Source organism: Vicia villosa, unplaced genomic scaffold, assembly GCF_029867415.1.
Source record: "Vicia villosa cultivar HV-30 ecotype Madison, WI unplaced genomic scaffold, Vvil1.0 ctg.002544F_1_1, whole genome shotgun sequence".
In the NCBI taxonomy this organism is placed as follows: domain Eukaryota; kingdom Viridiplantae; phylum Streptophyta; class Magnoliopsida; order Fabales; family Fabaceae; genus Vicia; species Vicia villosa.
Window position 1 is genome coordinate 1 of NW_026705963.1, and position 18,979 is coordinate 18,979.

Consider the following 18,979-nt stretch of genomic DNA (forward strand, 5'->3'; position numbering starts at 1 on the left):
TCAAATAAATTGGTCGATTGGGATTTCTTGAGGCACATGCGCAGCTTGAAGGAACTTCATTAGAGCTTTAGCATGAGCTTCTTGAATATTTTAGCAGAGATAACATTGAGATTTTTGAAGCAGTATGCCCCAGTTGTTCGACAATATTGTAATCACTTTTGCAGATGATTTTCAATATTTCGTCCATCTCTTGCTTTGATGGATCCTCAGCAGTGATCTCTACCGGATTTTGAACTGGTTCGATCAGTGGCTCTTTGCCTCGAGTGTTGATATCTGGAATAGGAATTGGAACCTGGATTGGACTAGCAGCAATATTTGGAGAAATTTCTGGTGAAAAGATTCTTCCACTTTCTCGTGATCTTGCTAGTGCCTGCAATGTTTACTTACAGCTGAAGTAGTTAGTGTTTGCGTCCTCTTTAGTCGAGGGATCCTGCTTAACTCCATGAATGTAAACATTAGTGTCATATCCCCATGGGATAGCTTTGTCTGAGGAGTATGGAAATGGAGTTGGTCTAGCAATGACTACTGATGCCACTTTGAGTGTAGCAGAAAGTTTGAATGGAGCCTTGGTAGAGATTTTGAATGGTAAGCTGGAGATCACTGAGACGTCTTCCATTCTTATCCCGTGGCAAAGACTTTGCCCAACATGTCCATAGAAGGGAGCCTCTCAAACATAATGATACGGCGATCCATGTGTTTTTGAATTCCATCTTTAGATTTCACAACCATTGGGTTGGCGTGAGCAATAAAAGCAGTCGGGATCACAACCTGGAAAGTAACCAGCTTGGATGAACTTTCTTTTGACTTCGAGGAGTGGAATTGATACTTCGTTCACATCATAAATGTAAACTGTGTCTATGATAAGCATTAACAGTTTTGTCATGCTTTGGCAAGGTGCTGTGATGACATTTGGAGTTTCTGGAGGATCGAACTCAATTTCTCCAGCATCTATCATGTCTTGGATTTATTTTTCAGGGCCCAGCAGTGATCTGCGTCATGTCCTGGACAGTTTGAATGATAGGCACATGTTGCATCAGGGCGATAATTCAGAGAAGAAGTATTGACATTCTTCGGAGGACCCCTTAATGTGATCAGATCCGCTTTAAGCAAGTGCTGCAATGCCTGAGAGATTGGCATGTTGATTTTGGTGAAAGTTCTTCTTGGTGCATCTGGTCGATGCGTATATTTTGGCTGTTGATCTTTTTGAGGTGCAGATGCGGAGATCATAACTGCCCCTACAGATTGATGCTGATCACTTTTGTGACTTGTCTGAATTTGCGCTGTATTGACCTCATTTCTGATGGGCCTTTTTGTAGTACCAGAGGAGGATCCTACTTGAATTTTTCCATTTTCGAATGCCACTTTCGACACGTTCTCCGGTCAGTATTAGGTCAGTGAAACCTGATGATGAACTTCCCAGCAAATGGCTATAGAATGGGCCAGTTAAAGTGCCCATGAAACATGTCGACTAGTTCGCGATCAGATAAGGGTGGTTGAACCCTTCCAGCCATATCTCTCCACTTTTGTGCATACTCTTTGAAACTTTCTTTTGATCCCATAGACATGCCTCGCAATTGAGTACGAGTGGGTGTAAGATCAGCATTGTATTGGTACTGTTTGTAAAAAGCAGCAGCTAATTCTTCCCAAGTATGAACCTTGGTATTTTCTAGCTGGTAGTACCATTCGAGTTGTGTACCTGACAGACTTTCTTGGAAAAAGTGAATCCACAATTTGTTATCTGTTGTATGAGGTTGTATCTTCCTCACATAAGATCTCAAATGTAGTTTTGGACAAGAAACTCCATCATACTTTGTAAAGGTTGGAACTTTGAATTTTGGAGGGATGACAACATCCGACACGAGTCCCAGATCATTGAAATCTAAGCCAGGTATTTTTTGTATTTCCATAGCTTTCATACGATCCTCCAACTGTTGGTATTTGTCATCATCCTGTTCGTCTCCAGAATGATCTTCTTCTTCATTTGAAGAGAGAGAGGGTTTAGCAGAACCCTGGTTGCTTTGATTATCTTCTTGTTCACCATCACCGACTATTTCAGGGATTGGTGGCTTTTTGATCTTTTTGACAGGGATCTTGATCTTCCTTCTCAGGTAACTCAAGCCTGTAGATTCTTTGGGCTTCTTCTTCTTCTTGAGTATCAGGGCTTTCAGCTCTTGTTGCCCCTTTGCCAGTTCCAGAATTGCCACTTGAACTTGGGCATTCTGTACTTCGAGATTCTTGATGCTTGCCTCAGATTCCATCTCTTCTGACTGAAATAAACAGCGAAGAGATGAGAAACCCGTCATGAGAACCTGTTATGAAATGTGTATGACTGGATGCCATGTATGCAATGTGTATGCAATGTATATGAATGCAATGTATGAAATGCAATGTATGAAATGCAATGTGTATGCAATGCATGTGAATGCATGTGTGCAATGTTTTCAAGGATCATAGAGTCTAGATTTGTTAAAGAAGCAACAAACGTTAGTTAATCAATTTATTCTTTTTTCTTTGCCTCATTTGGGCTTACAAGACAGAAAATAAAATAAATGATCTTTCAGGTCTCCCGTGGGCGCTTTTTCTTTGTCCCCAGGAATGCGTTGATTCTTTGTTCTTCTTGAAGCTGTCTGGTGAGCTCGAATAGCCTTCTCTCATAGTCCTGACAGTGTTCTTTGAAGGTGTCTCTTTCCTCTTTGAGTTGAACCCAGGATTTTTGCAACTCTTCCAAGTCAGTTGGCATATCCGGGTGTAGAATAACTTGAGGTTCGTAACCTTCGACTTCTGATTCGATAGTCACAGGTAGAACAGCGGGATAGGGCATCATGAGTTTTTGAGCATGAGTACGCACCCATCTGAGGTAAAGTTCCATAGGAATAGAATTCCATTGCCCCAGAGTTTTGCTTTCTATTCTATAGACACTGTCCCAAGCCTGTATGAATCTTCGTCGGTGTCTGTGAGAATCATTCTCGTAATCAAACACAATGCCACGGATAATCATGTCATGAGGACCGTTGCTTCTTGCATATCCGAATTGGCGTAGAGCTAGAGAGGGATTGTAAGTGATACCTCCTTTAATGCCAAGGAGTGGCACATTAGGGTATTCTCCACAATGATCAATGATAGTAATGTCTCTTTGAAAGAAGTTGTTCCATCGGATATCTGAATGAGATAAAGACATGATTCTGTAAGACCATTGTGCTCTTTGTTCATTTCTCAGTACTGATCGGGGAAGATGACATGTAAACCACCTAGCCAGCAGTGGTATACAGCACATGAGAGTTCCTCGCTTCTTCGTGGTACGAGTGTGTAGAGAGTGTAGGATGTCTCCCAGCAATGTTGGTACCGGGTTGCGAATTAGGAAAAGGTTGATGATGTGTACACTTATGAACTGGTCGGAATTAGGGAACAAAACCAACCCATAGATCAAAAGAGCCATAACTTCTTCAAAAGCTGGATAACTTTTGTTTTCTAGCAGTAGTCGAGCCTTTTCCAGTAAGAATTTGGCAAGCAAACCCTCAACTCCACTCTTTGTTTCCCAATTGGATTTGATTTCTGACTTTTGCAGATGTAAAGCAGCAGCAATGACTTCAGGTTTTGGTTTTCTTTCTAAACCAGTGAAAGGTAATTGATCTCGGATTGGTAATCCAATTAATTCAGAGAATTCTTCCAAAGTGGGTACCAACTGGTAATCAGGAAATGTGAAGCAATGATGTTCAGGGTCGAAGAACTGGAACAGGACCCGTATCATGTCTTCTTCAAACTTTGAGGTAACCAAATGGAGTAAGTGACCATGCTTTTCAGTGAATTGAGCATTCCTGGGGAATTCTGCTACCAAGACTTTGAGTTCAGATGGCACCGTTGAGATATTGATTCGGATGTAATCTCTGGTGGCGGGAGCCATTACCTGCAAAAACAAAAGTAAACTCTTTGATCCTTGAAATGTGTAGTGAAAAATGATGTGTTTATGATGCAAACATGTGGCACACAAAAACAAATCAAACAATAGCCTTAGGTTTAAAGGCTTGCATGAGGTTGATAGGTGATACCCTCCCCTCTGAAGTTGAGTTGGTTGAAAACCTGTCCTAGAATAGTATTCGGGTTCTATGATCCTTGGAGACAACACCTCAATACGGCGCTCGGACGGCCGATCAAGAATATTCCTCGAGGATAACTAGCTTCGATCAATTTCAAAGCTAGCCACTTAATAGGCCACAAGTCAAGTTCAACTAAAAGGTTCTAAGACAAATTAGTGTTAATGACACTTCGGAAGCCTAATATACTCCTTGATCGCTTTCAAGGGATATCAGTATAAACCAAAGTATCACACTAACGATGACTACCAGATCAACCGTATCGGTACATGCCGTACAGTTTCCTTGGTCTATTGTCATATACTTAAGGTATCTCGAGATTCGGGTTAGAATCTTTCACACAAGTAAAGTACCCAAGCAAACCTGTGAAAAGTAAAGCAATCAGATCAAACAATTGAAAACATCGAAATGATCTATACTCTAAAGGTAACCCCTTTTGAAAACATTTTGAATTTGTATTCCCCAGCAGAGTCGCCAGTTCTGTGGACCGTCCTTTCGGGCCATACCCCTCCGTGGGTGGGATACGTGAACTGACTCTTTTTTGTCGATCGGACGCTTTCGCGTCACTTTTTGAAAAAGTTTACAGAGTCGCCACCGACCTTTTATTTTATCCAATGAAGGAAAGGTTTATAAAAGAAACAGAAAAAAGACCTTTGAGAGATTCTGGGTAAGGGGGTAGGTTATACAAAGGGAAGGTGTTAGCACCCTTTGTATCCATGGTTATCCATGGGCTCTTTAGTTTGCTTAGCTCATTTGCTTTACTTTTCAATTGATTCGGAATGCTTTACCTGTGTTTTTGAAATACCTTTGCAAATAGAATTTGTAATGATCCTTGTGCGGATATATACAAATGCTTGTTTATCTTTCGAAAGATGTTTTGAAAAGATCGTTAATTTTGTAATGATCCGTGTTTGGATGTATACAAAATATTGTCTTTTGGAAAATTCGTTTTAAAAAACAACAGTGTATGAGAATTTTGTTTGTTTTGATTTTGAGCAAGCAAACTAGGAGGTCTACCCTGAGTTAGGAGGTCTTTATCCTTGTTCCCTTTAAAAATCTATCCATTCGTCGGATATAAACAAAAGGTTCGATTTTGTACTCGAAACAGTAGAAATGTAACTTTGATTTTGAAAAGAGTGAAAAGGGGTTACCCTAGGAGGTGCAAATGTGATTGTGATTGAATTCAGATATTTATCTTTGAAGTTAGTGATCTGACGGTTCAGTTTTATCTTTGACATACACGCAGTTTATAGGTGTGCTGGAAATTAAAATGCGGAAATGTAAAGTGCAGAAAGTAAATCTACGCTATTACATCAATTGTGCGGGAAATGTAAACTAGCCTATTTACATGAATTTGACATCCTATACATTTATCTAGGAATTTTAAATTGCAAGAAATAAAAGGCATATTTTTGTATTTTTGTGATTTATTTTGAATATAATTAATGCATTATTAATTAATTTAAAATAAAGAAAAGATGGAAATATGATTAAACCTAGCAAATAAGTTTAAAAATATGTACAAAACATTTGTCAATTAATTTTAAAGCAAAACTAATTTTTTTGGAATTTTTGAAATTGTTTTTGGATTTTTTAAGTTAATTAAAACATAATTATTTAAATAATTACACAAATAATTAAAACTTAAAGAGAAAATTATCCTAAATATGTACAAAATTAGTTTATGATATATAAACAATATTTAATATAAAGAACAATTTTTTTTATGATTTTTTGACTAATTAAAATAATTAATAAGCAAATATATAAATACATACTAATTAATTATGAAAAATATTGAAATTTTGAAGAAAAATAAAATATTTTTATTTCAGAAAATAATATATATTTTTAGAAGTTTAAAATATTTTTTTGTGGAATTTTTGGAATTTTTTAAGTATTTTTAATTATTTTTGCAATAAAAATAAAATAAAAATAGAAAATATAAAAAGGATATGATCTGGTGTGGCATGATTGAAAGTCCATGGTGTGGATTGCTGGATCAGGCGCGTTGGATGAAGAACTGATGGAGATCAAAGGCCCAGATGCGTGGATACATGATGCACATGGTTTGAGGTTCAACATGTGATCATGCTGAAGTCAAGGGTTCAACGTGGGGTCCACGTTTTTTGACCAGCGAATGGGATGATTAGAAATTGCCACGCAAGCGGTCAAAATTTCAGCGCCACTATTCATCATCTTCTTCCTTGGTACCTGCGAAATTAGCTGCGGATTTACTTATGGAATTTCCTGCGGATTTTCCTTCAGATTTCCATGCTTTTTGAAAACCTACAAAAACAGCCATGAACGAAAAAGAAAAGGACCCAGACTGACTTAAAATTGTCTCCTGAACACGATGGTGGTGTTAGTTTTTCAATTCAAGCCTTGTAACTATGGATTCGAAAGGATTCAAGTATGAACACTCATGTTCAATGGTTAATGGTATAGGCTAATTTTCACGTGGGAGTTGGCATGTTAAGACCCAGATCATCTACATGGGACCTTATGAGCATGATAGAATGGTTAGTTTACATTGATATTAATTGTATATATGAAAACGAAAATTAAAGGCATATGTACATGAAGAACTTTGAATGTCTTATACGACTCTCATGTGCTTGTATTAAGAGTTTAATCTTACTCTATGATGTTGGAGAAGATGATTAAAAAGCTTGATTTGTATTAATATTGATTGGAGAATGAAATTTGAATTTTACAAAGTTATGGAATTTTGAGAGAATTTTGATGAGTTTCTTGACTATGCCTTGATATATTTCGTGTGTCCCCCATTTTGCTGAAGTATGATGCTTCTTTTATAGCCCAAAGGCTGCTTGGAAGTGAAGCAAGAAGCCTTGTTGCCTTTGTTGAAAGTTTGGTTTTTAAAATATTAAAAACCTTGAATTTTTGACCAATCCTTGACTCCATTCAATGCTCTTGCCTTGGGCATCAATTTTCTGCAGAAAAATGAAGACTTTGGAGGTGTGTCATACTTGGAGATCAAGCCATCAATTATCCATGCAATTTCCTTTAATTTTAATCTTAAAATAAGATAAAATTATGTCAAAAATGGATAATATAGATGTGGGCTTTGTCTTGGTCGTGGGAGGCCCATAGTAACATGGCAAAGATGTTTGGACCACAAAAACTTGGCATCTTTTGGAAAAAAAACATTTTTGAGCAATGTTGATTTCATGCATTTTCCCAAAATTTAGCCAACTTCAACAAGGTGTAAATCCTTCAATTTTTGTCATATGAAGGAGATCTTGCACTTTTTGGAAACCTCAAAGAGTCCTCTAACCAATGTCTTTGGTCTCATATCAAAATGATTTTTGGTTCTCCTTGTGTGTCCATTTGAAAAAAGTGTCTTTTTGTTGACTTTGAAAATGACCTGTAATGTCTTTGGCCATATTTTTCAAATGGTGAATGCTATGACCATGGGATCAATTGCATTTGAAAGATAATTGAATTTCCTTCAAAATGAGCTTTGGTTGACATTTTTTGGATGAAGGATGAGAGAGTTATGATCAGTCAAAGTTGAGTTGACTTTTCAGGCAAAAACCCTAATTTTGAATCTTAGGTTTTTGTTGATTTTTGATCTTTCCTTGATGAATTGTGATCATCCAATGATCAAATGTTGAATCCTTTGACAAAATATGGATTTTGACAAAAAATTTCATTTTTGACTGTCAGTTGACTTTTTTGGTCAAACGGGTCGTCTGTTGACTGTTTGAGCTGCTGACGGTGCGTCTGAGTGAATTGAAGTTTGAAAATTTGTATGATGGTACTTTGAGATGTATGGATGTGTATAAAATCCATTTGAGCTCTCAAAAACTTGTTGCTCCTGTAAAAACAAGAAAAACCCTGATTAGGGACTGTTTGTGTAGGAGACAGTTAAGCGTACCTGATTTTTGTGCAGTGTTGAGTCTCTGCTAATCATGTGATATTCAGAAGACTTCTTGAACAAAAATCTTGGAATTTTGAATTGTGAAAGATTGATTTGATTGATTGTACAAATCACTGTGAATTGTACTGTCTGCAGCTTGTCTGTCAACCGACTGTTCGTGTACAGTACAGTGTGAGTTTCCTGCTTTTGCGCCTGCAAAAAGATTTAACCCTGCATGAACTGTGTTAGTACTATTTATCTGTAAAATAAATAAATAGTATTTGTGAAGTAAAGAACAGTATTTGGCGTTTGCGTAAGAATAAATTCCACTGTAAGCCAAGTTACTGTGTAAGAAAAATTCTGAAAACCAAGTTCTTCATATGTCAGGATATTTTGAAAAAATCCATGTTTATATGAGACTCTTAATTTTCATATTGAAACTTTCCTGAAAAAAGAAGTGGGCAAATTTTGGGGTATAACAGTTACACTTCCGATCATCTATTTTCTGTTGTTCATAGCATGGATCATTAATCGTCATATGTAAAGTTTGTCGTATCTTCTGTTTTTTAGAATGTACCGTTCTTTATGTTTACCGTACTGTTCGCTACGTTTTGTTTAGGTAATATTTGTACTGTCAGTATTAAGTATTACACTATCTATTATACCGTCATTTAACTAGTAAGATAATATTATGTGTGTTTATTGCTAGTTAAATATTTATTTTTCTATGCATTAAATCCCTTTCAATTTTATTATTGACGGTAATTTTGTTCGCGTACAGTGTATTTTAGTTATTTATTATATTTGTGTTTTTCTAACAAATCATGTAAATAATTTCTCACCATTAACACAATAAAAAACAAAAAGAAAAAATTGACTTTAACTGTTAAGTTTTCACTTTAACTGTTACGTTAATACCCGGACAGCTAGTTACCAGTCAAACCCGCTATCAGCGCAATTCTCCGTGTTTGTACCATCAGTCAAATCAATTTTTCGCACTTCAAATTTCCAAGATTTTGTTCTAGAAGTCTTCTGATAATCACGTGATCAACAGAGACTCAACACTGCACAAAAATCAGGTACGCCTAACTGTCTACTACACAAACAGTCCCTAACTAGGGTTTTTGTTTTTTTTTCAGGAGAACGAGTTTTTGAGACCTCAAATGGATTTCATGGATCTCCATATGTCTCAAAGTACCACCAGACAAATTTTCAAACTTCGATTCGCTCGGACGCACAGTCAACAGCTCAAACAGTCAACAGACGACCAGTTTGCCAAAAAGTCAACAGACAGTCAAAAATGCAATTTTTTGTCAACATCCATATTTTGTCAAAAGATTCATCATGTGATCAATGGTTGATCATAATTCATCAAGAAAAGTTCAGAAATCGACAAAACTCAAAATTGCAAAATTAGAGTTTTTTACCTAAAAGTCAATTGAACTTTGACCGACCATAACTCTCTCATAATTTATCAGAAAAATTCCAACCAAAGCTCATTCTCACGGAAATTCAATTCTCTACAACTTTGATGTTGGGACCAAGGTCAAGAAATGCTTCCGCCTAAGAGATATAAGCCAAAACATTACAAGTCATTTTCAAAGTCAACAAAAAGCAGTTTTTTGTCAAAGCCCATATCATCAAGTTAACTTCTCCAAATGCAAAAACACTTCCAAAGTGGCTTGTAGAGGACATCTTGGGCTTTCCAAAAAGTACAAGAACACTTCCATAGGATCAAAATTGAGGGATATATGCCTTGATGAAGTTGACCTTTTTTGGGAAAATGCATAAAACAAGTAATGACCAAAATTTGATTTTTTTTCAAAAAGGCCAATTCTTTCGTGATTCAATCTTGATTCCCATATGTCTAAAGGGCATTCACGACCTATCCATGATTCATGACATTTTTATTTCATTTTAATTAAATTTTATTCATTTAAAGTTTAATTAAAGTGAGATAATTCAAAGATATTATCAAAGATGCTTATGGTTGCCAATCAAGACCAATTCAAGATGCTTAAAGATATTATTGCAAGATTGAAGAGAATAACACTCGAGTGTTTTAACCATGGTTAAAGAAATGCACTCATTGAAAGAATATTCCATTCTTTTTCCACAAAATTAATCATGACAATTCCAACTTGCAAGGCTTCCATATCAAATCATTTGCCTATAATTAGAACTTCATTTTCTTCATTCAAGGAGAGGAAAAAAAGGGGGAGGAACACAAAGAACAACAACAATCACCACAAAGTCATAGCTTAAGTTTATATATTTGCAAAAGTTTCAAGAAACTTGTAAAAATCAAGGCTCATTCAAATAGCCACTTTTAATCATTTTCAATCACTCTATTCCACTCTTGGGACATCATAGAGTAAGTACAATGTAATTTTTAATATGTAGTAGTGTTAGGAGTTCATGAATTAAAAACTCCATATTTATGCATATTTTCAATTTCTCAAAAAATGTTTTAATTTTAGTTTTAAGTTGATAAAATGTTTATTTAATTTTTAACATAAAAATATTTTATTTCTTTTCATAATTAATTTATTTTGCTTAATTAATTAGTAATTATGTAAATATTGCTTTTTTTAATTATTTTCAACCAATCAAAAAACTCCAAAAATATTTTCCTTTTAGATTTAGGTTTATATTTTTTATAATCTAATTTTTGACATATAAAATAATATTTTTCTTGTTAAGTTTAATTATTTGTATAATTATTTGTTTAATTAGCTTGTTAATTAACTTAAAATCAATTCCAGAAAATCACAAAAAGAATGAATTAAGTTTAATTTGTTTTATATTTATTTTTGTATATTATTTGATATTATTTCTTATCTTTTTCCTTTTTCCCGAATCAGAATAAAAGATCAAATATGGCAGAGATTGTATGCAGTTGATTTAAGACTTTTGGAAATTTATCGTGTAGTCGCTATGATTCTATTAAGCTTCTGATAAATTTTCATTAATTTTAAATCCGAGATCATCATTCACTCACCATCGATCTTCACTAACATCGTGGATATACTTGACTAGCTTCAAGATGATTCGCGTGCTAACATACTAACAATTAACTTTAAATTCCGCATTTTATTATATTGTTCTTTATATTTCTTGCTTTATACTTTATTTTATTATTCATCATATTTATGTTTATGTTATTTTCTCTTTGTCCATTTGGACATATTATTTATATTTCTGCTATTTTGTCCATTTGGACATATTATTTATATTTCTGCTTTTTTTTTTCTTTGTCCATTTGGACATATTATTTATATTTCTGCTATTTTTTCTTTGTCCATTTGGACGTATTATTTATGTTTCTATTATTTTCTCTTTGTCCACTTGGACGCATTATTTATGTTTCTGTTATTTTCTCTTTGTCCACTTGGACGCATTATTTATGTTTCTGTTATTTTCTCTTTGTCCACTTGGACGCATTATTTATGTTTCTGCTATTTTCTCCTTGTCCACTTGGACGCATTATTTATGTTTATGTTATTTTCTCTTTGTCCATTTGGACATATTATTTATGTTTCCGCTATTTTTTCTTTGTCCATTTGGGCATATTATTTATGTTTCCGCTATTTTCTCTTTGTCCATTTGGACATATTATTTATGCTTCCGCTATTTTTTCTTTGTCCATTTGGACGCATTGTTTATGTTTCCGTCATCTTCCTTTTGTCCACTTGGACCATATTTTTACCTTTAAGCTAAAACATTAATAATCAAGATAAAACTAAAAAAAAGCACTTTGCACACTTGCACCTCTATGGTTTTCCCTCTTATTACTTTTTTTTGAATCGTACCATCATTTAAGAAAAGTATTAAATGCATAGGAAAGATCTTATAAATTGAGAGTAGATAATTCCTAATTGCTTGCTCAAACACTTTCATTTTCAAACAACGTATTTTCAAAACTTCTCATCTATTTTCAAAACTTTCATCTGGTATTTGAAGGGCATTATTCCCGGTGAAACTCTTCAGAGACCTATGTGACCTATTGTCCATCTTCACTTCTTCTATTTTCAAATCAATAAAGCATTTAAAAAGTGAGTTAAGCAATTAAGAGCCCGTGGATAACCATGGATACAAAGGGTGCTTAAAACCTTCCCTTTGTATAACCAACCCCCCGAACCCAAAATCTGTCAAAAGGTCTTTCCTGTTCTTTTATGCCTTTCCTAAATGTTGGATAAAATAAAAGTCGGTGGCGACTCTTGCAAAAAAAATAAAAAATAATAAAAGAAAAAAGAGCAAGGAGTCAGTTCGCGAAAAAAACCGAGTTTACAGAACTGGCGACTCTGCTGGGGATTTGAAAATTTCTTTTTAAAAGAGGGGTTACCTTAGAGTTTTTGATCACTTTAATATTTGCTTATACTTGGTTATTTTGTACATACTTGTTATTTCATGCTATATGTGTGGTTCCGTCACTTGAGATACATTATGGACAAATCCTAACCCGGATTAAGTACACATAAGAATTAGGTGGAGGGTATAGTCATGTATGGCATACAAGGAGTTCAGTCCTTAAAAAGCTGGCATGAGAATCCTTCCGCTCAGTGGAGGTTCCTTGTTGGTAATATATGTTTAGCATGTTTCGTAGCGAAGACATTATTGCTTTCATTAACTGTAGAAGCTGAGTTGGCCGTAGAACCCCAACCCATCCTGGCCTTATTAGGTTGTGGCGCAGAAACTATTCAGGTGAAGACTTGGATTAGTTGTCATGCGGAGAGCCACACTCAGACGAGTTTTTCTTGAGAATATTATTGGCTCACAAGTTCAGTTGTGCAAGCCAGTAATATCCGAAAGAAGAATGTGGACTCTGACGTATCAGTAGAACATGTTGTGCAGGTGATTAACCCTTAGTACTATCCCATGTTTGGTTCTTTGACCTCATGCTCGTGACGTTGAAATTTAGAACCTACCTTATGTGCACCATGTTTGTGTTACCATTTCTGTATATGTGGCATTCATGCATTCATACATTCATAAAAATCTTTTCCTTTGATTTCCAATGAACTCAGAGGTCTTTTTTTGTAAACATCATAAGTTTCATCAAACTCAAAGGATCTTGGGTGTTGATGGGGTGAAAACTCTAATCCACCAAAATGGATGATTGATTTTGATGATAACTTGATCAATGCTTTAATCCAATGCTTGAATGTTTGCAAATTAATATCTTAAGTTCTTTGAAACTCAAATAATATAAACAACAATTGCATCATTTGCATACATACATCCAGGTTATCCATGAAACTTATCATTGTCTGTCTCCATCCTCAGAGTTGTCTGTCTACCATCGAGCTGATTCTTCCACCTCGGAATCCGCTTCCAGAAGGTTTTAGGTATGATTTTCATTGTCCTTTCCATCAAGGGGCAGCGGGCCATGATTTAGAAAGATGTTTCCCCACTGTTTGCATTTCCTCAGTCGTATTGTTTGCTTTTAAACTTTGCTTATTCCTGAATGTTAATTTGAATGAAATGAGCATCGTATGTTTGAATTCATTTTCATATACTATGTCTATGTTTATGCTTCTTTTACAAAACTTTTCTCCTATTTTGCTTTCTCTGTCAAACTTGTGTTTTATGCAAAGATTGGGGGGAGGATGATGACAACGAAATACCCAAGTTGTTGAAATGTATGCTTTCAAATAAAACTTTGCTGAAGATGTACACGCATTGTTTCAATTCCCAAACACTGGAGAAATAAGGAAGTTAATCCCTCGTCAACCCCTTTGAGCCTAGAAGTTGGTGTTTCTTTTTGTACGAAATAACCCACATTTTAACCCAGGGCAGAGTAGTTCCCAGTTAATTTGGTTGTGCATTCTATTTTAAGAGAATCATTCAATGCACCTTTTAACAAGTGTTTTAATCACAAGCTTTCCTCCGCATACATCAAAGAAATGTTGGAGACGCCGAGCAAAAGCCAATTATGGGTCATTATAATCATTAAGCAGGTAGTCACTATCTTTCAGAAAAAAAAAGTATCAAAAAAAGAAAATCAAAGAAAAGCCTGCTAGGTCAAAATCAAAAAATGGCTTAGGCAAAATTAAGGCATCCCGCTGACTGTAAGTTCAAAATAAACAGTTCAGGCAAAAGTTAGGGATATCAAAAGATGGAAAAAAGGAGAGATAAGTCAATAAATTTTGAACCACAAAATGTTGTGACTATCAAAAGGAAAAAGTGACTGCCATCTCTAAGTTTTCTTGGCTTGTGAACTATCATCATTACAACAGGTAAAATTCCAGAGGTCTCTTGGAACCTGAATGCATATTTTGAATTAACTGAGTTTAGGACTGAAGATCATCACGAAGATGGGGTGGGTTACAAAAATTTTGAGCCTTATATCTTTTGTTTTTTAAACCGTGAACCTGACCACGTTACAACCTTCAAAAGCCCTAATTGAAGCAAGGTTTATTTTGAAAGCATACTACAACAAGGTTGCGTAAGCTGACTCCCAAGAGATTTACCAATCATTTATGTTGATACCATATCTTTGCTTTATCTTTCACGTTAATTGTCTTAACCTTTATGTTTTGAACAGTGATTCCATTTTCTTTACAAAGTGACTTTGATTTCAAAAATATGTTTTGAGCATTGCATTAAAATTACCATTCTTGAATGAACATTTTATTTGCAAGTAAACACTCATCTTCTAGGAAGTTCAAACAGTCGAGAAACTTGGTCTGTGATCCTATCAGGGGCACGTTACTTCAAGATCCTGTTGTTCATATGTTTAATCAAGATTTGTTGATCAGAATATCCTCTTCAAGATGTATACTATGGCAAGTCTTCCCAACATTCATTTCAAGAGTTGAATATGTGATCAGTTCATCCCCAACATAGTTCAACTGAAGCCATGATCAGTTAACTTGCAACAATTATTCAATCAGGGGCAATCTTCTTCAGCAATCCTCAAGCATAGTTTATCAGTCCTTCTCAAAGGATCATTTGTTTAATACAGTTATCAGTGTGACAAGAAGTTTGTTCAAGCATCTTCTTTCCAAGCGGATTTTTTAGAGTTCCCGTGTTGAGGAATCAAAGCTCCAATCTTGCCTCACAAAAGAGTCAATCCCAGTTGTCATAAATAACTACATTGCATTGAGCATTCATCATGCATAGAAAAATTTAACATCATGCATAGAAACAAATTCATGCTCATTTATATTTTTCCAAGTCTTGTTGTTATCAACATCTTACCTTGAGATCAAAGTCCAACTCACTTGGCATTAACCTTTAATATTATTCAATCACGCTTTACTCTTGATTGATCTTTATTTATATTCAATCATGTTTTACTCTTGATGTTGTTTGATCGTGCTTTACTCTCGGTTGGTGTCTCAATCATGTTTTACTCTTGATTGTCTTTGATGATGTTCAATCATGTTTTAGTCTTGATTGCCTATGATGTTATCCAATCATGGTTTACTCTTGATTGCTTTTGATACTATTCAATCATGTTTTAGTCTTGATTGCCTATGATGTTATCCAATCATGGTTTACTCTTGATTGCTTTTGATACTATTCAATCATGTTTTAGTCTTGATTGCCTGTGATGATGTTCAATCATGTTTTACTCTTGAATGCCTCTGTCAATTTATACTCCTTTCCAAATTCATTCATGTTTTACTCTTGAATTATTTCTGATGTGGGTTCCAGAGATTTTTCTTTCTGAACGTCTCTGTTGATTTCCTGTCCAAAGTTCCTTTCACGTTTTACTCTTGAAAGCTTCTGTCGACTGTTTCTTTCTTTTGTGAAGTCCGATTCTATTCCTGGATGACTTATACCTTTTCCCCAAACGGAGTCTGTTTACTTCTCCCCTGTGGTGTCCTGTTTCCATCTCGTGGAAATCATATGCATTCATAATCATAAGCATTACATAGCATCTCAGTTTCAAAAATTGTGTTTTTATATATATTTAAGTCTCTTCAATCACGTCGAAACGAAGATTTCCAATCTTCACACCTCCGGATAGAAGAAACTTAAATAGGGGCATCTGTTGCACCCCAATTTTTGACCTCTGAGATCCCATCATTTTCTAAGTGTTATGATCATTATTGTTATACCCCAAAATTTGCCTGCGTTTTTTAAAAAAAAAAAAAAAGAGAAGTCAACAAACTTCTGTCTAAAAATTTGGAGTTTTATACAATCTTGGATTTTTATTTCATAAATATCCTGATTTTCTAAATACTCAATTTTTAGATTTTTTTATACAGTATTTTGGTTTGCTGTTAAATTTATTCTTACATAAACGCCAAATACTGTTTATCACTTCATACACTCTTTATTTGAGATTTATTTTCAGATAAATAATGCTGACGCAGTTGGTACAGAATTAAAATTTGCAGGCGCGGAGTCTGGGTTTCAGATTATACTGGTAACAATTAAATTATTATTGGTTTTATTTCCCAATAATTTTTATTTTTATACTATATTATTTTTTCAAAATCTCTTTCTTTCTTTTCAAATATCTTCCTTTCTTTTCAAATCTCTTTCTTTCAAATCAAATCCTAGCTTTATTCTATACCCCTTTTCTTTTCAAAACCTACCATACTTTTTTTCAAATCCTACTACTATTCAAACGGTACCACTCCATTCCCAACGTCTCTATCTCTCTCTTTTCACTCTATAAATACTACTCATTTTTTCCATAAATTCTCACATCAAATTTCACTCATCTCCCAAATTTCTCAAACTTCTATCATAATTATTTTCTCTTCTTCCCCGGCAAAAATGGCAAAGTGGATGGATACACTTTTTCTTATAGTCATCACTATTTTTACGGTGATCATGTCCTTCTTCTGTCTGCATAGTCCTGAAAAATGCGGACCTGCGATGGTTACACTTCCGATCATCTATTTTCTGTTGTTCATAGCATGGATCATTAATCGTCATATGTAAAGTTTGTCGTATCTTCTGTTTTTTAGAATGTACCGTTCTTTATGTTTACCGTACTGTTCGCTACGTTTTGTTTAGGTAATATTTGTACTGTCAGTATTAAGTATTACACTATCTATTATACCGTCGTTTAACTAGTAAGATAATATTATGTGTGTTTATTGCTAGTTAAATATTTATTTTTCTATGCATTAAATCCCTTTCAATTTTATTATTGACGGTAATTTTGTTCGCGTACAGTGTATTTTAGTTATTTATTATATTTGTGTTTTTCTAACAAATCATGTAAATAATTTCTCACCATTAACACAATAAAAAACAAAAAGAAAAAATTGACTTTAACTGTTAAGTTTTCACTTTAACTGTTACGTTAATACCCGGACAGCTAGTTACCAGTCAAACCCGCTATCAGCGCAATTCTCCGTGTTTGTACCATCAGTCAAATCAATTTTTCGCACTTCAAATTTCCAAGATTTTGTTCTAGAAGTCTTATGATAATCACATGATCAACAGAGACTCAACACTGCACAAAAATCAGGTACGCCTAACTGTCTCCTACACAAACAGTCCCTAACTAGGGTTTTTGTTTTTTTTTTCAGGAGAACGAGTTTTTGAGACCTCAAATGGATTTCATGGATCTCCATATGTCTCAAAGTACCACCAGACAAATTTTCAACCTTCGATTCGCTCGGACGCACAGTCAACAGCTCAAACAGTCAACAGACGACCAGTTTGACCAAAAAGTCAACAGACAGTCAAAAATGCAATTTTTTGTCAACATCCATATTTTGTCAAAAGATTCATCATGTGATCAATGGTTGATCATAATTCATCAAGAAAAGTTCAGAAATCGACAAAACTCAAAATTGCAAAATTAGAGTTTTTTACCTAAAAGTCAATTGAACTTTGACCGACCATAACTCTCTCATAATTTATCAGAAAAATTCCAACCAAAGCTCATTCTCAAGGAAATTCAATTCTCTACAACTTTGATGTTGGGACCAAGGTCAAGAAATGCTTCCGCCTAAGAGATATAAGTCAAAACATTACAGGTCATTTTCAAAGTCAACAAAAAGCAGTTTTTTGTCAAAGCCCATATCATCAAGTTAACTTCTCCAAATGCAAAAACACTTCCAAAGTGGCTTGTAGAGGACATCTTGGGCTTTCCAAAAAGTACAAGAACACTTCCATAGGATCAAAATTGAGGGATATATGCCTTGATGAAGTTGACCTTTTTTGGGAAAATGCATAAAACAAGTAATGACCAAAATTTGATTTTTTTTCAAAAAGGCCAATTCTTTCGTGATTCAATCTTGATTCCCATATGTCTAAAGGGCATCCACGACCTATCCATGATTCATGACATTTTTATTTCATTTTAATTAAATTTTATTCATTTAAAGTTTAATTAAAGTGAGATAATTCAAAGATATTATCAAAGATGCTTATGGTTGCCAATCAAGACCAATTCAAGATGCTTAAAGATATTATTGCAAGATTGAAGAGAATAACACTCGAGTGTTTTAACCATGGTTAAAGAAATGCACTCATTGAAAGAATATTCCATTCTTTTTCCACAAAATTAATCATGACAATTCCAACTTGCAAGGCTTCCATATCAAATCATTTGCCTATAATTAGAACTTCATTTTCTTCATTCAAGGAGAGGAAAAAAAGGGGGAGGAACACAAAGAACAACAACAATCACCACAAAGTCATAGCTTAAGTTTATATATTTGCAAAAGTTTCAAGAAACTTGTAAAAATCAAGGCTCATTCAAATAGCCACTTTTAATCATTTTCAATCACTCTATTCCACTCTTGGGACATCATAGAGTAAGTACAATGTAATTTTTAATATGTAGTAGTGTTAGGAGTTCATGAATTAAAAACTCCATATTTATGCATATTTTCAATTTCTCAAAAAATGTTTTAATTTTAGTTTTAAGTTGATAAAATGTTTATTTAATTTTTAACATAAAAATATTTTATTTCTTTTCATAATTAATTTATTTTGCTTAATTAATTAGTAATTATGTAAATATTGCTTTTTTTAATTATTTTCAACCAATCAAAAAACTCCAAAAATATTTTCCTTTTAGATT